Raw genomic sequence first — 25,418 nt, 5'->3', positions numbered from 1 at the left:
TATACATTTTTACCTGGTACTAATTTCCCTTCCCCCCTTACCTCTTAAACAAACATACTGTTAACCACATCATTTCCAAGGACCTCTACATGGGAAGAGCTTGCAAGTCAAGACAGCATAGCAACATTCACTACCCAAATATTGCAGCCCTACACTGTATCTTCCAGCAGGCAAAAAGGGAGCATAAGCCAGAGGGTTTTCTCCCAGCAGATACAATTTGATCTCTCCCACAGTCATGCTAGTTTAATACTAATAGCTGAGGAGGAACAGCCACAGCCCTCTTGTCTCTTGGCAGTATCAGCCTCACTTGGGGAATTAGCCCAGAGCAACTTTTGGCCAAAGCATGAGATCCGAAAGGTTGTCTGTACTGGGTGTTTGCCTTGACTTCGGCTCCCCTTCACTGGTTTCAGGGCGACTGAGCTTTTGTCCTGAGCTGGGACAGACAAAACAGCCCCATGCTTTCTGCAGTCTGTTGTGAGTTTACAATACAGACCTAACCAGGCATTTTAACTGCTTTTTTGGGGAGGTTCTCATCTTTCCAAAGCAAAGGTGCTGGCTGTGAAGTTATAAGTTTCTTCTGTGAATATACGCTTTCTCTTTTATCCTCAACTGCTTCTTCAGTTTTTCTACTTAACACCAAGAAGCATGTGTGATAACATTATTCCTGAACATCCCCACAGTGACTGTGTGAGGCCACAAATGACGGGTTGTGTAGCTAACCCACAAGGATGTTGAGGGTTTAGGGAGAACAGACCTTCAGTTTAAATAAAACCAATTGTTTATCAAGAGCCACATAACAAAGCAATAGCCAACAATTTTAGAAGAAATTAATGCATATAATTAGGAAATGTCACTCATATTTTTAAACACTTTCATAGAACTTGTATCTATCTATGCCTCTTTGAGGTTCCAGCAACATATTTCTAATCTGTTACAGCACAAGTCACACATCATAAAAGGCAGTAATAACACGGACAAAGTCAGAGATCCCTGCATCACTCACAGATACCCTACTGTGGAGTTTTTCACGCTCTTGAATGGTGCTTCCCACATCTCCTGTCTCTCAGGGTTCAGAGACAAATTCTGGCTTAAATTAAGATGGCTGTATCAGGATGAAATGTGCATGTCTTTGAAAACTATAAGGATAATATATCAAATCTTTTAGCTGGCATGTTTTTTTCTACAGCTTCACTGCTGATTTACACTATCTAATGAGCTGTTTATTCACTGGATTGTGTGTAGTCCACAATGGTTTAAATTACTCATCTGCTTGCACTTAAGCATTTGGCCTTCTAAAAGACAAGATAGGTAAGTGCAATGCAAATGTACTTTCCAATAATCAGTGCCACCCGGATCAAAATTTCAGCTAGGTAAATGCAATTCAAGCACACAGATTTATGCCACCTTTAATAGAAACCTTTGGTGAGGATCTGTGGAAATCTCTCATAGGAATGTTAGTTTTTAGTCTTGGTTTTTACTACAGGAGGTTTTAACATAGCAGTCTCCAATGACATATTCTGAAGCTCAGTCTACTAAGCCACATGATCCCTTTAATGACACAGCAGCAACCTCTCCAGACAGTTACATGAAAAGAAATGGAATATTCATCAGATTGGCTTGAACAAATGCAGAATTTGGATAACAGTGTAAAATTGTATTCAGCTCATCTGATCTCATCAGGTAGCTCATGAGTATTTCATGGGGACATCAAGATCTGCAATTATAACGTTTGCAGTGGGAGATTAAGGCAAGGCTCTAGATTATTTTTCTCTGTGTTGCTGGGCCACCTTGCCTTTGACACCAGAAACTTCTGCCTGGAGAATGCCCAGGAGTCATATATATATATATATGTGTGTGTGTATGTATATATGTATCTATACATATGCACATTCAGACACAATACCTCAGCAGGGATCGTCTATATTCTTACTGAGATACAGCTCAGGATCCAAATGAAATTGAAATGACCCCATCCAGGGAAGCTTCCCAGCAACAATTATATATGTACCACAATTACAAACAAACCCAAGCATCTGGAAGCCGGACTGGATCATTAAGACCATTAGGAATGTTTCACTATCCATAAGGTAAGCATGCTGTTCTTATGAAAGCTAGAATCATACAGAGTCTTAAAGTGATGCTCTTTTTTTCTAGAATAACCACATGTATTGCAGGTCAGAGTTAAACTTATGCAGAAGGACCTAGAATCTCACCATGACATACTTCTTGCTGTGGCAAGCCTAAGAGATGCCCTTCAGCACAGATCTATCAGTAGTTTAACTTCATGAAGCAAAATGGCAGGGAGAAGCGAATAAAGGAGAAAGAACAAGAGAACTATTGTTAAGATCATTTAGCTATTCAGAGAAAGAAAAAGAAAATGCAAGCATGTTTTCTTAGGAAATAACAATAACAATTGGCTTTGTCAGCTAACTCCCTATAGGTTTATTGGTCTCCAGCACAGACTCAGATGAAGAGCATAGTGTAGATGAATTCAGTGACGGCCTGGCATGTGTTTGGGAATTCCATCTAAAGGAAGGGAGGTAGTTGTTTCAGACACAGGAAAATAACCTAATGTGTGAAGCCACCATAGAGTGAATAAGAGGATAATAGGATTAGTGATGAAGACAAATGATCAGGAGCAAAGCAAATTAACAACTTTCCTGAAGACAAGGCAAGAAGTATTATACCTAAAGCAGAGGAACATTGAAAGCCAACAGCAGGATTCTTTCAGGACACAATATGATCTAATCACTGGGAGAAAATGCTGAAAATTTATGCCACCCATCATTTATCCACTCCCTCCCAAAAAAAAAAAAAATCTCTGAAAAACAAGCAGTTCCACTCTTCCCGAGTGCAACAGAACCCAGATTGGGCTCAGTATAATCAGGGACAAAATGTGGACAGAGTGGACTGCATAAGCGAGTAGGAGACAGGCTTGTCAGATGTGAAAACATTTTATTAGTACAAGGTCAAACAAGAAAATGAAGGTAGGTGTCATCACAGCTATCACACACTAGAATTGTGCAAGATTGACACAATAAAATAAAGTATTGCTTTAGTGCATACACTTTGGAAATATTAAGGGACAAAAAACATGGAAATCTTCAAGAGCTGCTTTTCAGGGAGGAGCTGCCCTTTAAGTTTGAGTGACTAATGGCAACGAATGTAATCTGTTTTTTATTTGCAGTGCCAGGCTCATTTGGCTTGTGTAAAATGCAACCCTTTGTTTGGTAAACAAGAAAATTAAACTGGTGATCCAGAGAATCTTGGAAACTTTACTTAAATAAAGAAGCTTCTCTCAGAGTCATGGCTTAAAACCCGTTGGAAGGTGTGTTTCCAGATGTTTATCATGGGCTTTGCTGTCAAGATCAAATAGGTAATCTTTGCTAATATAGACATGCCATATTACAAATAGAAGTAGTGAATAAACATCTATTTATTCATAAAGGAACGGTGGCCTCAGCATCTTGGTTAAGCCAGAACACTGCTGACCAATGTATTATAAATATGAGTTAAAATACAGTTACATCATTGGAAATAGCCTCAAAAAAGACAAACACCTACACTAATGTTATGATAGGAAGACTAGTATAAAAAAATAAGGAAACAGGGCAAGAGGAAAGAAAAATATGCACAGCAAGAACTGGATAACCCCTCCTAAATCTCAGTAAGGTTTTTCAAATCTTAGGAAAGATGAGCTAAGACATATGCTGAACCTTGGGGGAATATTCCACATGAGAGGTTCCTCCCAGGCAATGAATAGGTCCATGCCAGCCAGGGCTACATGCTGGCATCCCAAAAGGCACAAGGCAGAACCACACAACATCAACCTGCTTCAGTTGAATTCTGTCCATTTACTCACACTGCCAGCCTGCCCACCACAGAAGTCCAAATATTCCCTAGGATTCATTTGAAGCAGCAAGCTTCCCATGTAACCGGGGCATAAACAATTCTTCGTTGATAAAGCTGTCTGTCCTAAAAGCACCCAGAGACATAAATGCAAGTGCAGCTGCTCATGCCACTAAGAGCAAACTGCTTTGTTCCCACCAGATCTCGGTGATCCTGGGCAAAGCAGAGGTTGCAGTAAGAAAGCCTGCCAGTTTTAAGCATGTCCATAGCTATTGCAAGGAGTCTCCTCATAGGCACTGACTATTTCCACACACACATGGAAAATGCAGTACTGAAAACACCCCATTGATTCTCATGCTGCAGTTCTTCTAAAAGATAAATTATGCAAAAAATGTACCCTATAGCTCCCTGGGCAGAGCTGTTGTTTAACATTTTAGACTGGACTGTTTTCAGGTACTGACAGAATTTGGAAAATGCTTGCTACAGAAACCAGAAGCTAAACAATACCGAGACATTCTAAGGACGTCACTGGCCAAAACTCTTGTTTTTCCACTTCCTGCAGAACTAAGGGAGCAGTAGCAGGATTCCCTCTGCCACATTATCAACAGACCACTGTCTTGAATTCCAGGTAGTTGCACATATTTAAATGCATAATGCTTGTTTAAAGGAACTGGGGAAGATCTGATCTTGGCCCTGTGACATACAAGATGAAATAACTCATTCTTAAAGACCAAGGTTAGTTTGAGAAACAGGCAGTCAGAAAACACATCTTTCTATCTACAAACGGATAAGCTGTTAAGCAACCAGAGACGTGATAAATCTAGAAGCCCTTGCCATTATTTTCACAGACCTACTTTTCATAGCGAGGTTGGAAGTGACTCTGATTTATGCCCAAACAACACAAAGTCTGACAAATTGAAATATGCAAAATGAGATAAATTAAAACAGGTTCCTTTTGAGCTGGGACACCTCTTCCATCTCTAGTGAGTAATGCAGTGGAGTACACATGTAAATCCATTTTATCTATTATTTCTCGTTGTGAGGTTGAGCTCAAGACAGCAATAAACTCCATTCTGTTTTGATTTTGTTGGTTTAAACTTGATCCTCAACATTTGAATTATTTTTTTTATTTGATTATACACACTCTTCTCAGAAAGGAATGCAGAGGGCTTTCTCCAGCTTTCAGTTGGATGATGAGATTACCTTGAATTTCGTAACACTGCAGCGATGCCCTAAGTGAGGACGGAGTAGCCCCTTTGCCCCAGTGTCACTGGAGGTACATATGATTTCTAAGAATCTACATATACTAATGCTCGCTGTTTGGATATTAACTCGTAATGCAAAATCCACAGCCAAAACACAAATTAGAGCTTGTGGCAAATCGCCTCCTGATCTGTTTGGGACTGTGCAATGAGATCCCCCAGGAATTCACTGTAATATTTTGGCTGCTCAATCCGTTGCCTGTGTACATGGTCACAAGCAGGCAGTAAGACCAACACCCTACTAATAAGCAAACTACAAATACCATGATAGCTCCAGATAAACACTGCCACGAACTCCTGCACTCGTTGTTCTTTTCCTTCCCAGACAAATCATCAGCTGTTAGGGGGAGGGAGGAATTTATACCTTTTTCATCTCCTGGATCTTCCCTAACCCAGCACACTGCCAACACCATGTTAACGGTTTTTGAATATGCCCCTGAAGAACAAAGATACTCCTTTTGCCAGATCCCAGTATTTACAAGCAAGCCCAAATCTGTGAGAAAATTCAATTGAATGCAGATGGCAGGAAATTCCTCTAAAATGACAGTGGCCAAATTCAAACCACAAGACATGAAAATAACCCAACATACTAGACATGAAGAACATATCTTATAGATTTTTCCTCATGCAATTCACAATCTGTGATTGATTACTGGGAAGACAGACTGCAGATTTATTGGACTTCTGTAGAACAAGTATTCCATTTGCAACAATTAAATCTTATGTGGTTGAAAAATAGGTTGGAGGAACCAGTGGATGGCTCTGACACCGAGGAATGCATTTCTAGGTTGTCCGTAAGACTGTAGCTCATTTAATTTTGCACTAGACCCCACTGTGCACTGATTTGTTTAGTGTAATTAACAGGCAGGGCTGACTCAAATTTTTTGTCATTGTATCAGAAAATCAGACATGAGAAATATTGTTTGTACTGCTATAATTTCTTCTCATTTTTTCAGTGACAGAAGATGTCACTCTTTTTGTCATTTAACAGACTAATTTAATCTTTATGTGCCCTTCCAAAAAAGCATGTGCTACATACATGGCAACATGCAGATGAAGCCTGGACAAACTACAACGATGCTTCAAACTCAGATGAGGAGAAAGGTGAAGCAGTTTCCATGCCGAAGGGACTGACTACATGTGGTGGCTGGACTAAGCTAAATCCTGATTCACTGAAACATGAGGAATTTATATTTTGCTGTGTGTCTGCTGTAGAACTCAAGTGAAAACCCGAGGACAGAAAGGCACAGTCTGATATCAGACAAATCCCAACAACCTGAATCACAGGAAATTAATAGTCATCTTCTTTCCTTTCGTTCTGCCTCAAATCCAGGTGACCAGGGAATTCTGAAGGGCAGCATGCACACATTATATTTCTGCTACTACTTCTGGTTTTGTTTTGTTCTAGCAAATTTTCAGGATTAATAGCATTATGTCAATACTCGTGTGAACTACTTGCCCTGTAGCTACAGGTATTCTGGTTAGCCAATCAAAAGACAGAAACATCATCACGCAGTTTACCAACACCAGGAAATATGGAAAGACCTTGCTGAAGAGAGAGCGTGCAGGTAGATCCTGTACACTAAAATATGTATGTGAAATTCTGGATAAATTCTAGTCCCAGGCAGTTCAGACACACAGAAAGAGCTGAAGTGACCCATGCAAACGTTCACCTGAAATGATCCATTCAGCCCTATTGCACTTCCCTGAGCCTATGGAGTCCGTAACAACTTTCCCGGTATTCTCTTAAACTGACAGCTTCTCTCCTGTCCTTCTCTGTTCTCATGCTTAACTCCCATTCCTTTCCATCACTCTGCTGGCACCTCTCCATTCAGAGTATCAAGGCAGACAAACTCCAAGTTTGGTCTGAATGTGGCAGCTTCTGGGGGAACAGGAGTATAGTAAGAAACAAAAAGTAAAGATTTCCCTCTCTCACAGAGCTGTAGGAAGCCATCTGGGCACCACACAGAGCATTCCTGCCTCTCAGGAACACCCTGCCTGGGACCTTGCAGTCACCAGCACAAGCCTGTGGCTCCATTTCCCAGGAGGCAGTAGCCTATGAGGCTCAGGTATATTGCCCATTAGGTACCTACCACTCCTCTCACTGTCCCTAATACAGCTTTTTTCCTCACCACCTAGAGGAATACATCTCCTTCCCCTCAATTCCTAATACATCCCTCCTGCTAAGACAAGATAGGGCAGCAGAGACTTCGTGCTAGCCTTCATGGCACGCTATGTCTGCTTTCTGGCTGCAGTGTGCATTGTGCACACAGCAACAGACAGAAACTTGGCAGTCCCTTCGCTCACTGCACCGACCCGCAAAGCCCTCCCCAGCCTCTTCTACGGCATATCCATTAGCTTTCATGGGAATTTTGCACGCGCATCGAACGGAAAACAGAGATCCTTGCTGAGGCCTGCAAAGAATACTCGCCAAATAGAACGCAAAACAAACAAATGCACACAATCTATTTTCAAATGAAATACCATCTCTTCTCACAGTCACTGGGAAACAGGTAGCAAAAGCAGGAGTTTGGACTCTGATCAGGAATTGGCAGACTCTCCTCCAGGCAGAAAGAGATACACAGCATGGATAATCCGTTATACAATAACCTGGTGAAATGCTCAAACAAGAGCTGCCCAAGTATGTTGTTAGGCACCACCGTCTATGCCGTATTTATGAGCAACAGTAACTTCTGTGCTGGGGCTAGGAATACCTCTTCTTTTTATTTGTCTCCAGGTACTTTTTAATGTAACTGTGAGAGCCTGGAAAAAAACCTGCCTTGCAGACAAGCTTTCACTCTCTCTGCCTCTATCCTCCCCCTTCTCCCTGCATTTCCTTTTTCAAAATAATTCTTCAAACTCAAAAACCCAAGGAGATCTCCATGGAAAGAACAGTAAAGACACAAAAGCAATTACAACTGAATCATGCAAATATAAACAAGTCTTGATCCTGATCTTTTAGTGAATTTGTATGCATAGGAATACATAAAAATTATTTCAAATATTATCAAATGCTACTGCAAAATGTAATATCCAAATTCTAATGTCTGTGTAGGTCTTGGAAAGATAATCAGTCAAGTAACTATATACCAACACTTTAAAACTGCAAAGGGCTGCCTGTATAAGAATGTGTTAGTGAATCCCTTGCACTTGATATCTGAAGTGAACACTACCAAATCAGAGTGCTTATCTGGGAGTAATGCTATTTTGACTCACTCATTTTCACTGAAGCCAATGAAAATCCTCCCACTGAGCTAAATCAGACCCTTTTAAGGATGACAAAGAAAATCTGGTAAAGGTTAGCAGGAATGTGATATGATTAACATCTGCCTTTACCATCCACAAGAGAAAACTGGCTCTGCACCTGACCCTATGCCTTAGGTGATACAATTTTTCACAGCTTCTTAAAAAAAAACAAACACAAAAACTGCTAGACCCATTGAATCCCATTGCCTAACCCTGAATTCCTCTCACGTTACCCCTGATCCTGTAAACTCATGTTCTGAACAGAACTGCCAAAAAAACATTCAGTCTTGATTTCAGGAGGCCAAGAGCCTTCACTTGTTCCAGGGATTCTTTACATCTTTTATTACAAATTTATTACTTTTTTCATTTTATTTGTCTGATCTCAGTTTCCAGCCCTCAGTTTTTGGTATGCTTTTCTCTGCTGCCTTAAGAATCCTTTAATGTACAGAGTTTTCTTGTCATCAAGTCACTTACCAAAAAAGCTAAGTTAGAAGCTAAAGCCCTCAAGTCCAGGAAGGTTTCTTCCTCTTTAATGTGCTTTCTCCAACTTGTCATCATTTCTACTGGAAGCAGCATAACACTATGCAACACCTCACTGCATGTATCACCACTGCTCCCCACAACTGCAGAACCCCCTAGAGAGTTCAGGCTTTCTAGGACAAGATGCCTCTCCTGAAGATGCCACCTGCCTGCCTGCCTGTCTTGTTTCCCCAGCAGGTGCAGGACCCAATACCAAGCTGTGCTAAAAATCATTTTTGCTCAGTGGGTTCCAACTTGTCAAGTGATTGACAATCTAGCTGTTGCACCACTCTGCTCTTGTCATTTTTTGGCATTGGATCAATCTTCACATCATGCACAAATTTCTATCAGCAATGGTTTAAAAGCTCTAGCCTCAAATAGAAAAAAAAACTAACCACCCCATATGCAAACCCACTGCATCCACCTACTTTCTACTTGCTACTGTCAGCTACTCTGAGCCAGTACTTAATCTGTTTAGTAAACATTTCAGCAAAATCATATAATGTGTGTTGGGGTTTTTTGGCTTTTGATTGTTGAGGGTTTTTTTTAAGAAAACCTCAATGCATTAACCTCATAACCTCATGGAAATCTGACATCAGATTTCTCGGACAAGATGCACTTTCCTTACAGCTATGCTAAACTAACTGCATGCCTATCCTTCAATACTTCATCAAACCATTATATTGCCAAATATGAAGTCCTACTAACTGGTCCACCACCACCCTATTTGTTCATTTTTTATATTAGTCCAACACCCACTTCATGCTACCACTTCACAGTGATGCTGTTAGTAAAAGGTTGAGGTGTAAAGCAAATAGCCATGCTGCTGTGCTGCCTGCTTATTCTACCGTAGAGCCATTCAGCAAAGACCTGACTCTAGTGATGCAAAATATTAGCAGCAGCGTCCGACAGCATTCATGGTAGTCAAGGCTCCTTTGTGCCAGAAACAAGACACATACCCACTGATTTTATCCACACTGATCAAACAGAAAGATAGGTGAAATGGGGTGAGAGGGAGGGAAAGAAATCAAGTGGAGTGTATGTCTTGCCCATACTCATTCAGTCAATAGCCGCTTAATATCCAGGGAACATACTGCAGCAGCAGCCAGGGCCATCAGAACCTATCATGGCTATTGAACACCTCAGGAAAGCTATCCTTTGGTTGCTATATAGTGTAATTATTTTAACAAGATAAGGAGAGCTCTGAGAAATCCCCATTACTCTAATTTCTTCTTCTGAAGCTCTGCTTCACAGTGAGCCTTGGAAGACTCTTTCTCCCATGCTCTGCTCTCTGCTCTGAGCATAGGTTCTGCAGCAATCTGAACTCCTGCCAACACTGCAACCAGAGACAGGATTCAGACATCTTACAGCTGTATGCATCAATAGGATGAACTCACTGCAAACCTCTGGGGTCAGCCTGGGCTTCATTCAAACTTGTGCAGGAGTCAGCAAAGCCAACTGAGTCACATGCAATCTACTTCCCACAGAGCCATCAGCCATCAGCTTTTGAGGATGAAGCAGTTGCCACTGCTGCAACACCGTTTTGTGTCACACTTCTGATCCCATGTGACTCACGCTCACATTCCCCCATGCACCCAGCTATCTTATCCCTGCAATTTCTTTGTCCCAGTCTCTCTGTCTCCTGGCCATGCTGAGAGCAGCACAAGACAGCTATGTGGCAATGATTATCCAGTCACTCACTTCCCACTGCTGATGCAGAGAAAGCACCAGAGTAGCTCCTGTCTTCAGAGTAGACACCAGGAGAAGGAAGAGATCACTCTAGCTAGTCAGAGAAATAACAAGAAAGGGGAAGAAAGGCCTGGAAAGTAAAAAAAAAAAAAAATCTGACATTTGGTTTGGAAAAGCAGAGCTTAGTTAATCTGGGGAGAAAGAATGGGAGACACATCCTGGGAAGGTGGTTGGAGGGAGGAAGGCAAGCAAACAGCTATGCTCCTACAGAACACACTGATAATTGTTGTTTAAAGAGGGAAGCATAGGTAAATGCACGGGATGAAATTAAGGAGAGAAAGCAGGAAAACGCAGCCTGATGAGGAAGATCTATGCAGAAGTTTCTCCAGAAAATGCACTCCTTGGCCATATGGATAAGTCACTAGTAAACCTACAGTACAGAGAGAAACCCCACATTGGCAGGAGGAAGAACATTTGGCCAAACTCTTCAATCTTTGGTTCTTTCTTTGACAGAAGTTAGCATAACGCACATTGTACAACTTTGCATATAAGGCCCACCAAGAAGAGCTAAGAGGTCTGTGGAGTGATTCTCAGTGCCTGTTTCCCCTCTTACAAACAGTGATAACTTCAGGCCACAAGAGTAATGTAAACTTTAAAAAGAACCAGGAGAGCCTGTAATAGAAGATGCTGTAAAAAGTACAGAATGCCGTGGAGAATGGGAGAAAATCTAGAGGAACAAAGACAAGAGAGTACCACCCAGGAGCAGAAAGAAAATGAAAGGATGAGGACCTTAAAATCATATGACAAGTCCTACAAGAGCACTGCTGTGTTTGCAGAACTGTCTGAGTAAGCTCTTTAAGGGAAACACACTTACAGTAAGTGATGTCTAACTTGTGTGTGAATCACCCCCCTCCCCATTCCCTACTTATAGAGAGAAGAAATTAAAAAAAGGTATGTACTTCTGTACTGCTCTTTGCACAAATAATTCGCTCAGAGCTGTGCTGGCTGGACATTCACAACACAAATACTTTCCACTAATGTTGCTCACGGTGACAACTTCTCCACCAGCATCTAGCTGGAAGCTCTGTTGGGCAGCTATTCTACCAGAAGAGGTGAAGGTAAAATCATCCTCTACAGCCTACTGCTTGGCATCCTCTATGGTCAGTATTTTTAATTTCATCAGGTTTTTTTCCTTCTCTTGCCTTGAGCTGCTTCCTGCCCATGTACTGTCAGCACACCCATGGATCTTGGAACCCTGGTAAACACTCAGCTATTTGGAACAGAAGGACACAAATTTGATCGACTGTATAGGCAATACTCTAACACCTTCCATACCAGGTGAACAGAGATGAAACAGTGCCCGCGCCCGCAGTGGGTAGGATCTCTAGTATCTCAACCCTGGAGCCAAAAGATATTTCCACTGCATGAATTACAAATCAGTCTTTAGGGAAAACAAAACAAAGCAAAAGAAACAACCACACACACACCCCTTTAACAAGTACTGATGATGCATATCTATCAGGTAAAACAATTCTGGGGCAATTACAGATCCCTGGAGGGGAGCAGATAAAAGTGAACAGGAAATAACCAGAGGAATTCCAAAATCCTGTAACTGGGAGCAAGATTTCTACAACGGGCTGTAAGAGGGCCAGTGTGCATCAGCATAAGCAGCATCATTGCACGTAAACCCTCACATTACTAATGATCTCAGACAACTTAAGGCACATGCTGAAGCACTGAAATAGTCAAGTGAGCTTGATCCATCAGCAAAAGCCGACAGCAGACTCTGGAAGTACTGTCAAGGTAGGTGATGTTATGGAGCAGCATTTGCTTTTACTGAACAGTGAGTCACTTTCCCTGGGGTGACTGGGCAGCACGGTATGTACAACCCTGTATTTAGATGACATTGCTTCTCTCTGTGCCTAACAGATCAACTGCTTGATGGGGCATTTTTGTTCAGCAGCTCCTAGAACAGTTTCAAGGTCATGAAAATTCTGCCTAGTCACAGTGGAACGCTGTTGCAGTCGTAATTCAAATGCTAGATTCTCACTTGAAGTACTACTGACGCCATTCTCCTTTTCACGACTAAAGAACACAGGAGTCATTTCAGTTTCTGTAAACATGTTTTTCTTCATGAGCTAGCCTGTTTGGTGTGCATTACATGCCATGCTGGCATGGGCTGGGATGTCTTACAAAAATGCTTTCCACTAATACTGGAATCTTGCTACTCTGAGGGAATGCTGGGTTGCACAAGAGAGACATCAAGAATCAATTCTGCCTTTTCCCCCACAACTTCAGATAGGAAGAATTGGTTTTATGTTAATTGCACATTCCATTTTTACAAAGCCCTTGGGTGTGAGTCAAAACTTCAAAAGAACTTCTGCATTTTTTTCAAAGGAGAAGAAAATGATAATATTTAAATAAAGCAAAATAAGTACTTACTAGGCTGAAGTAGAGAACACTGATATGTTACACAACAAAGCAGCTACATTCTGTTCTCATTCTAACTGAAACTAGAATAAATACAGTGCACACCATGAGAGCAAATGAAAGGCAATTTTACACCTAAAATTTTATATAGGTAATAGACCAGTAGATGACTGATATGGGAACATGAAAATAAGCAAAGCAGGAAAATCTGTTGTTTAGAAAATGGGATGGTTTTTTGCATCCATAAAATGGCATTATGATTGACTCCACTGAAGTATATTTTCTTTCCCCTCTGGTCTTCTCTCAGCCTGATTCTTACAACTCCTCCAATTGAACTGGCAGAGGACAGTGCCCCTGACATGGTTTTGATGAAAACTTGTTAAAATAATAGTTTCATTTTTGCTTTTATTTAGCTATTAATGAATACTCCAGAGTTTCCATTGGAGATCTCCTGTCAGGCTATTCTGACAAGAATCCCTAGTCTTCCTAATATTGCATACAGAACTCACTTCAGGCTTGTATGTGTGTTATGATCTTAAAACTAAAATATAGTCAGCACTACAGCTAGTCTGTGAATCTTCCAAATGATGCCACTTCCCAAGATAAATGTAGCATCTAACTTCTTGTCTGTCACCCCTCCCCCGAGTTGTCATTCACACGCTTTGTACAATTTCTTATTAAATCAGCAAGGCTTTCCGAGATGCTGTCTGCAGTAGCATACTGATCAGGATGACAGTTCAGGAAACACAAGTATAGGAACCGTTGTATACTATGGGCAATAGATCACAGAAGGAAGCTGAATATAGCGTCCATTGGAAGTCAGTGGGATTCATACCATTCCACTTTAGAAAAATAACTTTTGAAGCCAGTTTTGATTAATGTGGACTTCCTCACAGCCTTTATTGAGATTCTTCATGTCCATAACTCATCTGTATCTGTCCTTTTGTGCAGAAAAGTACCAGGCTGGCTCCACCCACTTTTGAAAGCTAATCAAAATCCGTGGCTCAGTTCCCTACAGCTTACCCAAAACTTTACACTTAAATTGAGTCCTGCAATTCATTCTGTCTAATTTGGGACCAACAGAGCCTTGCATGAAAGTCAGCAGAGACATACATGCAACTCCAGATCTTAGATGGCTAAATCAACCTTCAGGAAATATTTTCATTAAGTTCAGAACAAGACTACAGATTTGGCCTCTCAGCAGAGATGGTTTTAATTTGAAAGTCTAAATTTAGCTGGGATGCCACTAGTAAGATGTCTTAGTCCAGAGGGACCTTACAGTGCATTTGATTCTTCAGCTGGAATAGATCTCTTATTTTTATCTCCAGAATCACTGGTTTGGGGTTTTTTTTTTAATTTATAAATATAGGCTACAGTTTTCAAATTAACATTTTGCAAGCAGACACCTACAAGCACCTAAACGTAAAGAATTTTGCTTCCCAAGAAGCTGGCTTTTCATATAAGTGCATGAATGAAGACAAATAATATAACTTTACCGCATTCTGGTTTGAAATTGCGAGCCTCAGTGCCATTTCTCACTGCTAAAAGTTACTTTAGACAATTCGGAAAGCAGGCAACCTGCTGTATGCAACAGAAGAAGCCTCCTGTGCCTCAGCTGTAGCTACCAGCAGCCTGTGCACGAGTGCAGAGCAGAGCGAGGGAGCTCAACAAGTGAAAAAATCCCTCTAGTGGGATGACATTGCAATAGTCAACCGAGCACAGGACTGGACTTGCTCAAGCTGCATTGCTGCAGAAGGTATAGCACAGCTGCTTCTCAGCGACTTCCACTCATGCTCTGTGGCATCCCAGTCAAAGGGCTGCTCTCGGCTCATGTCACACAACTGCAGGATTCAGCTTGCTTTCACCATACAAATTCTTGCTTCTTCCTATTTCAAGACTTCAGACCACCTGATGGGAAAGTTTCTCTTAGACACAATGTCAGCTCCTAAATAAAATGGATTTGACTTCTGTTTCAGAAGCATTCTGAATTCCGAATCCAGGAAACAAAGAACCCTCAAACATAACTACAGAGAAGGTACAGAAAAGCAAGTTTTCTAATGAAGTTAGAAATTTCTAATTTCTGCTCAAATTGTCCCTATTATCCAATTATCCTCTCATTGCACTTAGCCAAACTCCTACCAGCTTCAATGACAGCAGGATCAAATCATTAGGTCACAGCTGCACATGTATCTTATAACTGCATGCAAGAGCTTTACAGCACAAAGCATTTCACGTTGCTCTGAGATGTCATAGGTATTGTAACTCGGCTCAGCTCCTTGTATCACCTTTCCAGCAGCCACTATCTTATCTATTATCTTTGGGTTTTAGTCTTAAATGCAGTTAACTCCAGTCAAGCTGCAGCATTTACTCCAAAAGCATCTTATTTCTTGCTGAGCATATTCTTTGGCCACCAGAGTGCTTCTATGCCAGATGTAGTGTTCTGTACACAGTAACGGGCTTCATGAATTATAAACTATTGTGAAGGAGGAAAACAGACTCTCAACGGCCCCTTGAAACAGTGAATGAAAACACAGCAAAAGAAACATCCGCCCACTGGGCTCATGTCCATGTTGTGCTAGAACATCTCACCAAGATCAGCTTGGCACTGCATACAAGAAACAGCTGTAAAATGCTGAAGGAGAAATCCTTGTTTAGAATGCAATTAGAATGTGCTTTTCTTGCTTAAACAGATTGTGACGTGAAAATAATTATACACAGGAAAGCTGAGATTTACTGCTCTGTTAACTAGACAGGTCTCCCATGGCTTGGATCATTCAGTGACAGCCCCTGCCCTCCCCCTAAACTCCTCCCCATTCTCAGCATCACTCTATAGATGTGTATCACCCTGTTTCAAAACATCATTATTTTCTCTCTTTTTTCCCTTTAGCATGATGCAGCTCCTTCCTTGCAGTTCAACTCCCTTGCTTCCCAACCTGCACACCAGTCCTATCTCCCCTCAGAAAGGCCACTGAATTCCCCTAAGGCAGATTAAGTTATCCAGGAAACAAAGTCTTAGGTATGGGACATGAATAAGCCACAACAAAGGCCCCTGGGCATTTATGTACCCCTGTAGAAGAATTACTGGCTGTTCTTTCAGTTGTTCAGAAAAAGGGCACCTCTGATTTTCCCCACGTTGTGCCTGCACACTAGACAACACATGTACATAAACTCTCAAACACAGTGAGTCTGTTATGTCCAGAGTGTGACAAACTGATCATAGGCTCTGTAGTACTTCTCTGAGTATGTCTGATAGCCAGGACAACTAAATAGCCAAAAGCATTCTAGAAGCCTCAGACAAGCCTCCCATCTTTCTACCTGGGACAAATGTCCTGGAAAGGAATAGGGAAAAAGTGTGGATAAAACCCTGATCTGGAGAAGCCTGGGAAGTATAGTACCCGTACTGCCACAGGAATGGGACTGCACCACCACCAACACTGTCAAAGGCACTGCTTCTGAAGCAGAAAGAACTGCCCGTCCTTCTCACCATCCGTACTGGGAAACACTTTGATGACTGGCCACTGATGTATGTTAAATCATTAGATTTCAACCCATTTAATGCGTATAGAAAGCTAGAGCCTAATCACAGCATAAGCACAAGTACAGTGAAATAAGCATGCTTGGATCTTCAATTGTTATCTCCACAATCATTACTGAGAGGGTCCCTACAGGTCCACAACTATTGTTTTAGACTGAACAGCTCATTAGTCTTACAAATAAATAAACAAAAATAACAATTAAAAAATGCCAGTTCTTGATCCCAGAGATGCCCATCCTGCCTCTCCTTAGCTTTTAATCTGAGGCCTCCCTTGACGTTGCTGAGAGGTGATGCTCCTTCCTGCACAGCAGGATTACAGCAGAGCCAAAAGCCCACAGCTCCCCACACTGCAGCTTGCTCAGCCATGTCTCAGCACCACCAGCCCAAACTGGTCTGCCTTCTAGTAACTGCATCCTTACTAAACCAGAGACTCCCTTACTAGTAACTGCATCCTTACTAAACCAGAGAAGAAATCCATAGTTCAACTGCATCCTGCATAGCATACTCTACATGGGTACTTTTTCTCAGGAGTACTTTCATACCAAACAGTCCTAAAGAAAAAAAGGGAAATAAGAAGGTGGTGCTAAGATCAGACTCTCAGATAACTATTCTGTCTGTTCAAATTAATCAGAAGAGGTTTCTGGAGACTAGGTAATCATCTCATAAGCAAATCAAGCTTACAGCTCATAAATAACTTGAAGACCACCTCCTTTCTTTGAGCTATTCTTGTCAGAAACTTACCTCTTTCCTGAAGAAAAGCCCAGTCATATCTGAACAACAAAGAGCAGTCAAAAAGTAGCTTTATAAAGGATGAGGTGACTTATGTAAGGATGGAGTACGTCCTGCCATGAAGAGCTTACAAATGAGAAAAGAGTAAGATACCAAAAGTAAGATACACCAAGCCTCTGGAAACCTCTGCATCAGTTTGAGGAAAACTGCTAGGTAGCACAGAGCAGACTTGAACTCCTCTGCTGAGAAATCAGTGGTCACCAGTCTTTAGAGGTGATTGATAAGCCACTTTGAATTCCTTTTTGCCAGGATCAAAATCATTTATATTCCAAAAGATACAGGTAACAATAGCATTTTCACAGTTCATTTTGCTGCTGATGTCCACACGTTTCTATTGCCACCTGCCCTCCACAGCTGCTTCAGCACCTTGTGATGAAATCAGGCTCCTCTTCCAGATGTTTTTGTGTGATGTTAGAAGTCTCAGTTTATTCTACTTTCTTTCAGCACTTCACGCCATATTCAGTAATTCATAGCTTAGCTGTAGCTACCTTATTTCTCAATTATTTAAAATATTTCCTCTCTCTTCCCATGCAGTTTCAACCTGAAACAATCTGCTTCCTCACTCAGACTAAAAGAAAATAGAAGGAACAGGGTGGATGAGGTATGAATGGAATAAGTGCACAAAAGCATGTTTAACTAAGTACCTATTCAGATGCATACTTGCTCATCCAAGGCACAATTTTCCCATGTACTCCGACAGTGCCACAAGCCACACTAATGACTTTCTAACATCTATGACTGGTGAACAGTCTCCACTTCCAGTCAGGAGAAAACTGTGACCCCCCCAAAATCATTCCTTTGTCAAGTATGTAAAATCAGTCCTACTGGTAAATACAAGGAATCTCCGATGGCACATCACCATGCTACAAACCCAATGGAAGAGTACTTAAGGGTAGTGAACACATCAGAATAGCAAAAAATCTCTGTTTAAAGTATCAATGGCTGCCTTTTATCAAGAAAATAGTTAACACTCAAGCCAAAAGGGACACTGTAGAAACAGCAGGAATGTCAGACACAGGTGGTAAAGATGAGCAAAAGCAGAAAATATACCTCCACTCAAGAGATCCTGCAGAGCTCTGGAATTTTATCTCAAAACCAGACATAAACAGGAGGTGACCGAGCTACGTTCATTATAAATGGTCTAAAGCTAACCATGGAATAGTTAGTTCTAACCTCCTCTTATCATACGAAGAGGATGATCAACAAAACTTCAGTAGAAAAAGACTGTCCCGTAACCACCCTGCTGCAGTATTTCTTCCTCTGAACCATCCAGGACTCACCACTACCTAAGATGGGACTCTGAACTAGATGGATCAATGGTCCAAATCTCTTTGGCCAAGTCCTTTGTTCCTGCTATTGTAAGTTATCACTCCTACAAGGAAAGGGCTTTTCTTTTTAAATTTGAGTTGGTTTATAACTGTTTTAAGAAAGCAATGGCAAAGCTAAAAGGGGTAGAGAGCACAGGGCTTCTGTCACCTAGGGAACAGACAATATCCTCCCAGGAGCTGGTGTATAATCATAGCAGTATTAACTGGCATCAGCTAACAGTTACCTTAAGCAATAAAACAGTCTCAAAGCTGGAAGAGTCCATTAGAGAGCAATTACTCACAGTAACAGGGAAGGTAATAATTTTCCATATCATACCTTCAAACTTTCGGACACATGGCACTGAAATCCAGTACAGTTCAGCTGTAAATCAACAGTGCATCACAGGACTATTAAATGCTTTCAAACTGTTCAAAAATTGTTTTCCCCCCACTTGGTACAAATTGAATCAAGATGTATTCACAGCTGTATGAATATCAGAAGGAATAATAATTTATTTTTTCTCCATTTCAGAATCAATTCCTACTAGTGTATCTAATTTAGCAGATTTTTTGATCCAATTTCAGAACACGGCTGAAATGCAGGAAAGAAAAATGGTTGTTGACCCAGCAGGCATCTTTAGTCATGAATGGAAGCTTATTCTGCAATTAAAATAAAATTTTAAAAGATATTTAAAATAACTTAAAACGCATTTTAGAAAGCTCACAGTGATGAATTTGATGCTTGTTTACTAAGAAAATCCAGCTTAGATTTAAGATGAAAGTGGTAGAGAAACCAGATGTTAGGACAAATATCTGAGCCTAACGCAGCGCAAAAACAATTTAGTACTCATGTTTTTAATGATTCCCCTCATTTCCCACTCCATTTTGGCTCCCCTGTAGCAAGATGGCCTTTTAAAATTATCTCATTCTGCCATAAAGGTCATGCTATAAAACTCAAGTGTGTGTCTATACCCAGCAAACTGAGTTCAATCCTGTGACAAGTTTCCTTCCCTAACATGTCATTAAATATTGTGCAATCCATCCAGTAAAATAATACTAAGCAGCACTGGGATTATGGACCATGCCACTCACTCTCCTATAAAGTGCAAAGCAGAGGAGGTGTCAAATGAAAACATCATGTGGCAGTTTCTGTATAATCAGAATGGCTTAGCTTTTAATGGGGAGGTTAACTACCATATAGTTAAGTTATGAGACTTACCATCAGAGCATATTGTGAATATTGTGAATGCATATGTTCAAAAAGTTATTAGAAAAAATTGTGACAGTAAAACTGGTCAAGGTCTAGAAAACAGAGTAACATGGGTACTAATTAAAGGAGTCCCTAGCCTGCACACTATTAGTAACTGGGAGAAGATATTCAGGAAGTTTGACTACATGAATACACCCTTCTGCTCTTCCTTCAGCGTTTGCTCCCAGCTCCAATACGATACAGAATATTGGAGTTTAATCCAATATGGATGTTCATACATCAGAAAGGACCAAGTAAAATGATCAGTCTCATGGAAGAGAGATTAGAAGGTTCCTTGAGACGTTATCTATACAACTCTGCCTCAGCTATATCATATCATGGTGCCAAGAGCTAGACTTTCTACAGTCTTCCTTCCCCAAGTAAATCCATGCCTATCATCTTATACTAAGTAGCTAGGCATTGCCTCCTATATCTAACAAGAAAAGCTGCAGTCAAATCTTGTTCCTTGTTACATAAAAAATCAGGAAACAACCATCTCACCAACTTATTTTAAAATTATTATTATTATTAACAGTAATTGTGGGTGGCAGTCATGTTTACTGACAGAAACATCCTTAAATTTACCTTTCAAATCTAGGGGAAATACTATAGCACAATGGCATTAAATGTTTATATTGGTTGTAAATCAAGGCTGTGCATTTCTGAAACTTCACCTCATCTACACTGTGACATACACAGAACAGGCACACAGTCATGTACTGACTCTCACACCAAGGAAGTGGTAGGTTCTAAACCACACCTACATGATACCAACCCCTCATCTTGAAGTCAAGCATTACTAATCACTCAGTGTTGTGGAAAACTAACAAGAGGATTCGATTTGTATCAAATCAACCTGGGATCTAAACCTCAACTCTCTGGAGGCCTGAAAGCATCTCAACAATTTTAGGTAAGGTTTATCTTTGCCTTTAGTACAGCAAGAAAACCAAAAATCTGAACCCAGATTCGAGAGTTTTTCTCAAAAAATGTGTTCCTGAGACATACATCTAGAAGAGAAAAAGAACAGGACTTCCATACAAACACCTTTACAGTCTCCTTTTGAACATAGGCCTAAACCCCTATGTTACCTAGATATACCACAAATATAGATTTGAGGCCTCTTTATCATGGAATGATGTAATGCAAAAATAAAATGCCGAGTTGAAATTTTCTACTGGAAAATAATCCTGTCAAGTACAGCTGGGAAAAATATATTATTTGTTTGCAATCAACAGGGTCCATTTTCAGCTTCAACAATATCACCATATGATGGATCACTGTAGGATCATGGGTACTATGTAAGTCTTGACAAACGTATTGGCTAAAACTGAGCTTTCACCACCTGCACCATAAACATAATCATCCCTTGGCTGACGATGAGAGTACGTTACAGTTAGTAAGGACATATGCAATTCTCTTTCGATAAAGGGTCATTTGACACAAGCTACTTACAGATTCCCAGACCTGTAGCCTACTCCCCAAAACATTTATTTAAAAGAGACCAGGGTTATGTCAAAGACAGTTGAAGACCTGTGCCCCTGTAGGGGACTGAATATGTATGAACTGAATTCTCTCATGCTGCACGTCTCTACTTCAGTGAGTTATGTCAGCAGAGGACATGCCCTTTGCTCAAAGGATGCACTCTTTTCCTTTGGTTCTCAGACATTTTGCATTTTTCCATGATAACTCTGAGGCTTACTACCAGATGGAGTTGTTGAATGTGTTGCATGTTTCCAAAAGGATGCTCACTTCTGGATCTGTTACTCCATTCTTAAGGAACATCAGTGGCCACTGACATTAATGATAAGTTTTTCTCGCTTCACAAACCATTCCCTTTTTTCTTCTTGTGATCACCCTCAACAAGGCTGGCACACCAGACACTAGAAAATACCATCTCATCCTCTCATATTGTGCAGACATAAAAGTATATCACACTGATAACACTCCTCTCTCCATCCTTACATTTATTTGTAACGGGGGACAGAACTCAGAATAAAGTGACACCTATATAGTACCATGCCTAAATGAAGATCTACACAGCAACTCACATCCACCATTTCCTTCCTATATATATTCCTTGAAATTACCTTGTATCTATGTCATTTTCCCCTCAGTGACCATACTTCATTTTCTCACATCGCCATACACAGTCAGCTCAAGATAACAGTTTTAGCCAATGCAGTTAGTAGGATCTAGCCTATTCTAATTTTTGCATAAAATACATAAAACAAATGCATCTCATTACTCTCTTATATTATTCATAATTTTATACTTTTACTTTAGAAATGACATCTCCATTTAAATATTTTTTCCCTGATTCTGCATTTTCAAAAGGTACGTAACATGCAGATGAGATTGTGCCTTTTGATACTAAGTTTTCTAGCTGTTGCATTGCTTTGATTATTTCTAACGTTTGGGATCAGCATGTGCCATTTCAGCACATGAAAAAGTTTCTACGATAGAATACTTAGTTCTGAGTTAACAATTCCACAGCTTGCACTATTGATACTATGTACCTCAGGAGAGTCAGAGTGCACTGAAAGCACTCCAAAAGCACTTTTCTTCCTGGCTTTTCTCTAATTCCAGGCTCTGACCACTTGAGCAGTCAGCCAACAAAGCCTTCTAGCATCAGCTCCTAAATTCTACCAAAAAGGCATGTTAGGTGCCTAAGCATTTTTCTTATGGCTGGCCCTCAGAATCTGTCTGCTTTGAATAAGCAGTGCTGCAAGAGGTCCTGACGTGTTCCTTTAAAGGCAAATCATTTGCCACGGGTGTAGACACTTGTTTCCATGTGAAATAGAGTAGGGCAGTGGGGAGAGACAGCTTGAGTAGGAAGGCTGCTGAACCATTTTTTCTATTACTGTCAGCAAGATCAGTCACTTCGATACACAGTTTGCTATTTTCTTTAGTTCAAATGCATAGGTCTTCAATGGCCTCAGCTGCTGCTTCTCCCACAGAGTCAAGGGGCCGTTGGAAAACCATGGTGAATGGATGGGCCTTTTCTGCTGGAAGAATAACCCAACATGGCCTTCCCATTTGAGCCTGGCTAAAATTTACCTGCCTCTGGTTCTCCCATTTCTTCTATACTATTGCCCTGCTTCTCTCAAAAATGGCTTGTTTTTCACTGTTCACAAGGATACCCACTATCTAAGGAAGCATGGTGTAGGTTTGGACAACTTTCTCTACTCTGACTTTTTTTTCTCTTCTCCTGTCACCAACTTTCAAGAATTATCTCTGCATGATAAGCAGCCAGATAGCCAACAGTAAGACCATGATTTTTAGTAGACTTCCTGCAGCTTGAAACCCCATACCCATGAAGTCAAAGGATTTCTTGCTCCTCTCTTAAATGTAGTTGTTCTATGCCAGAGGAAAATCCAAAGAACTACCAGCCCATCACTTATGTTTTGTTCTTCTGTTGTAAATGACAGGGATTGTTCTTCTCCTTCTACAAAGACTGCAGTAGCTATATAAAACTTCCATTTTTCCAGACAGGATTACCTGAGTGATAAACAACCTAATATTTACTATATCATTGTGTCAGTAGTGACTGAACAAAGTACAAAATTAGTATAACTTCCAGGCACCAAAATGAAAATGACTTAAAGCTTTCTGATTGCTGGGGGGTGGGGGGGGTGGGGTGTGTGTGTGCAGAAAAAAAGGGAGAGAAAAAAACCACCAAACTTTCAGCAATATGTGATTCAGCTTTTGCTGGCTAAAGTTATATCTGACATAGTCTGCAGCAGAATCCAACTACAGCTCATCAAAAAAACCGGAATTCCTTGATCCGATTGACTGTGTGCACAACTCCCTAATCTGAATCTTTTTCATAGTTCTCCTATTCTCAAGGAGGTCACAGAACATGGGGTTTCTACTGTTGTAGCTTGTACCCAAAACCAGAACTTTTGACTAACTGTGCAGATGAAGCTGTTATGCCATCCATGTTTTCCAGCTGGGAGAAAAAACAATCTTAAAATCCATCCGAGATCACTGCAAAGCAGCTGATATGGTTCAAAAGACCACAAACATGTGGGTGAAACGCTAAATTTTCAATGCTCTCTAAAGAAAAAAGTAAACAGGAAAATCCTCATGAAAACACTAAGTGGGAGATATTATCATGCCTGACAAAGGCTTGCACTGCAAGACCAGTAAACTAAAGAAACTGAAAATATACCCTTTAGCAAAGAATGAAGTTGAAATCAATCTTAGCTGTCTTGTTTGCGAATGGAATCTCATCCTCATATTTCAAAGTAGCTGAAAATGACTCAAGACAAATTCACAAATCCAGTTACTCAAAATGAGATAATGGAAATTATGGCTCTAAAACTCATGAGGGATGCTTCTGAGAAAATTTCTGGAAAGTGCTGTACAATTATGAATGATGAAACAATGGATTTCTCCAAAAGACAGCTAGCGGTTTTATGTCTGCAGTATGTGGATGATAGCATGAACATTCATACAGAGTTCACCAGATTCTGCAATCCATTCTATACTTGTGGCAAAATTCCATCAATAATTAGAATGTTGCATGCAGATCTAAGGGACATCCAATGCTATGGATAATGCTACAACAGCACTGTTAAAATGGGAAGCTTTGCATCAGCCTGACTGCAAAAGGAAAAACTAGACGTCATTAATACTCACTACTTGGGATTTTCCTTTATCTATACAGACATTTCTGAAAATGTTTAACTTTCTTGGAAATACCCAAAAGGGATGAAACATATTAACAAGGATATGTTGCATATATCACCTAGCATCTGTGTCCTCTATCTAGCAAGAGGAACAGCTTCATATTCTGAGAACTGCTTTGCACATGTGAAACTTGGGAGGATGTAAAAGGTATAGTGCAAGATCTTGAATTTACAGCACAGCAGCTCAGATGAGAAAGACTAATACCCTCTTTGGTACTGAAGTAAGTAAAAGAATACTAGACATGGTAAACAACCAAACTTTTCACAGCCCTGGAAGGGCTGTGTATATTAATAGAGAAGGCTACTTCCCTACACAAAGACATTGATTTCCTTCAGTCAGCCAGCTGGGATAAAAGTTACAACATGTTTGTATCCAGTGGCTTTTCACCAAAGATTACTGAAGTGCCTGAATGCAGTTACCAAAAATTAGAAGGGAGTTGTGTATCTGTACTGAAGTAATTGTTTTTATAGCATCCAGTATTCAATCAGTTTGAATGCACAGGCTTAGAAAATTATTCAAGATCTTTAAACTCACATAACAACTCCAAACATAACAGAACTGCAAAACCAAAATGAGCTTCAAGTGGCTGAATCTGATTTCAGCTGTAATTGCCTGATTACTCAGCCTCTTCTGTTGCAAGCCAACTGCAAGCTCACAGAAAGGTCCTTGTAGTCAGTTCAGAAGTATCTTAGCTGGCTCAGCCAAGGCTGGCTTCCAGAAAAGCACAATTGATAAAGATAATTTTGATGTTTATATCACCAGCCATCAGTGCTATAAGCAAGTACAGTTTCAACATTATCATATTAAAAATACAGCTTCAATCCAGGATGACAGAGTTTTTTCTTGTGTTG

General features: G+C 40.5%; 1 protein-coding gene across 10 annotated transcripts in view; it reads right to left on the bottom strand.

Moving 5' to 3' along the window:
* Nucleotides 1-25,418, bottom strand: part of GLIS1 (GLIS family zinc finger 1) — a 214,094-nt gene that overhangs the window by 148,437 nt on the left and 40,239 nt on the right. The window contains exon 1 of one of the 10 annotated variants that reach the window (XM_080406203.1): nt 1-25,418. This exon is cut by the window's left edge and continues 22,621 nt beyond it. The exons of the other annotated variants lie outside the window; for them this stretch is intronic. The gene's annotated coding sequence lies outside the window, so the exon portion shown is untranslated. 10 annotated transcript variants of the gene reach the window in all.

The sequence above is a fragment of the Falco punctatus genome (genome assembly GCF_963210335.1).
Source record: "Falco punctatus genome assembly, chromosome: 11".
Lineage (NCBI taxonomy): Eukaryota > Metazoa > Chordata > Aves > Falconiformes > Falconidae > Falco > Falco punctatus.
Note: the sequence above shows the minus strand (reverse complement) of the source record. Positions and strands in the feature narration are given on the sequence as shown.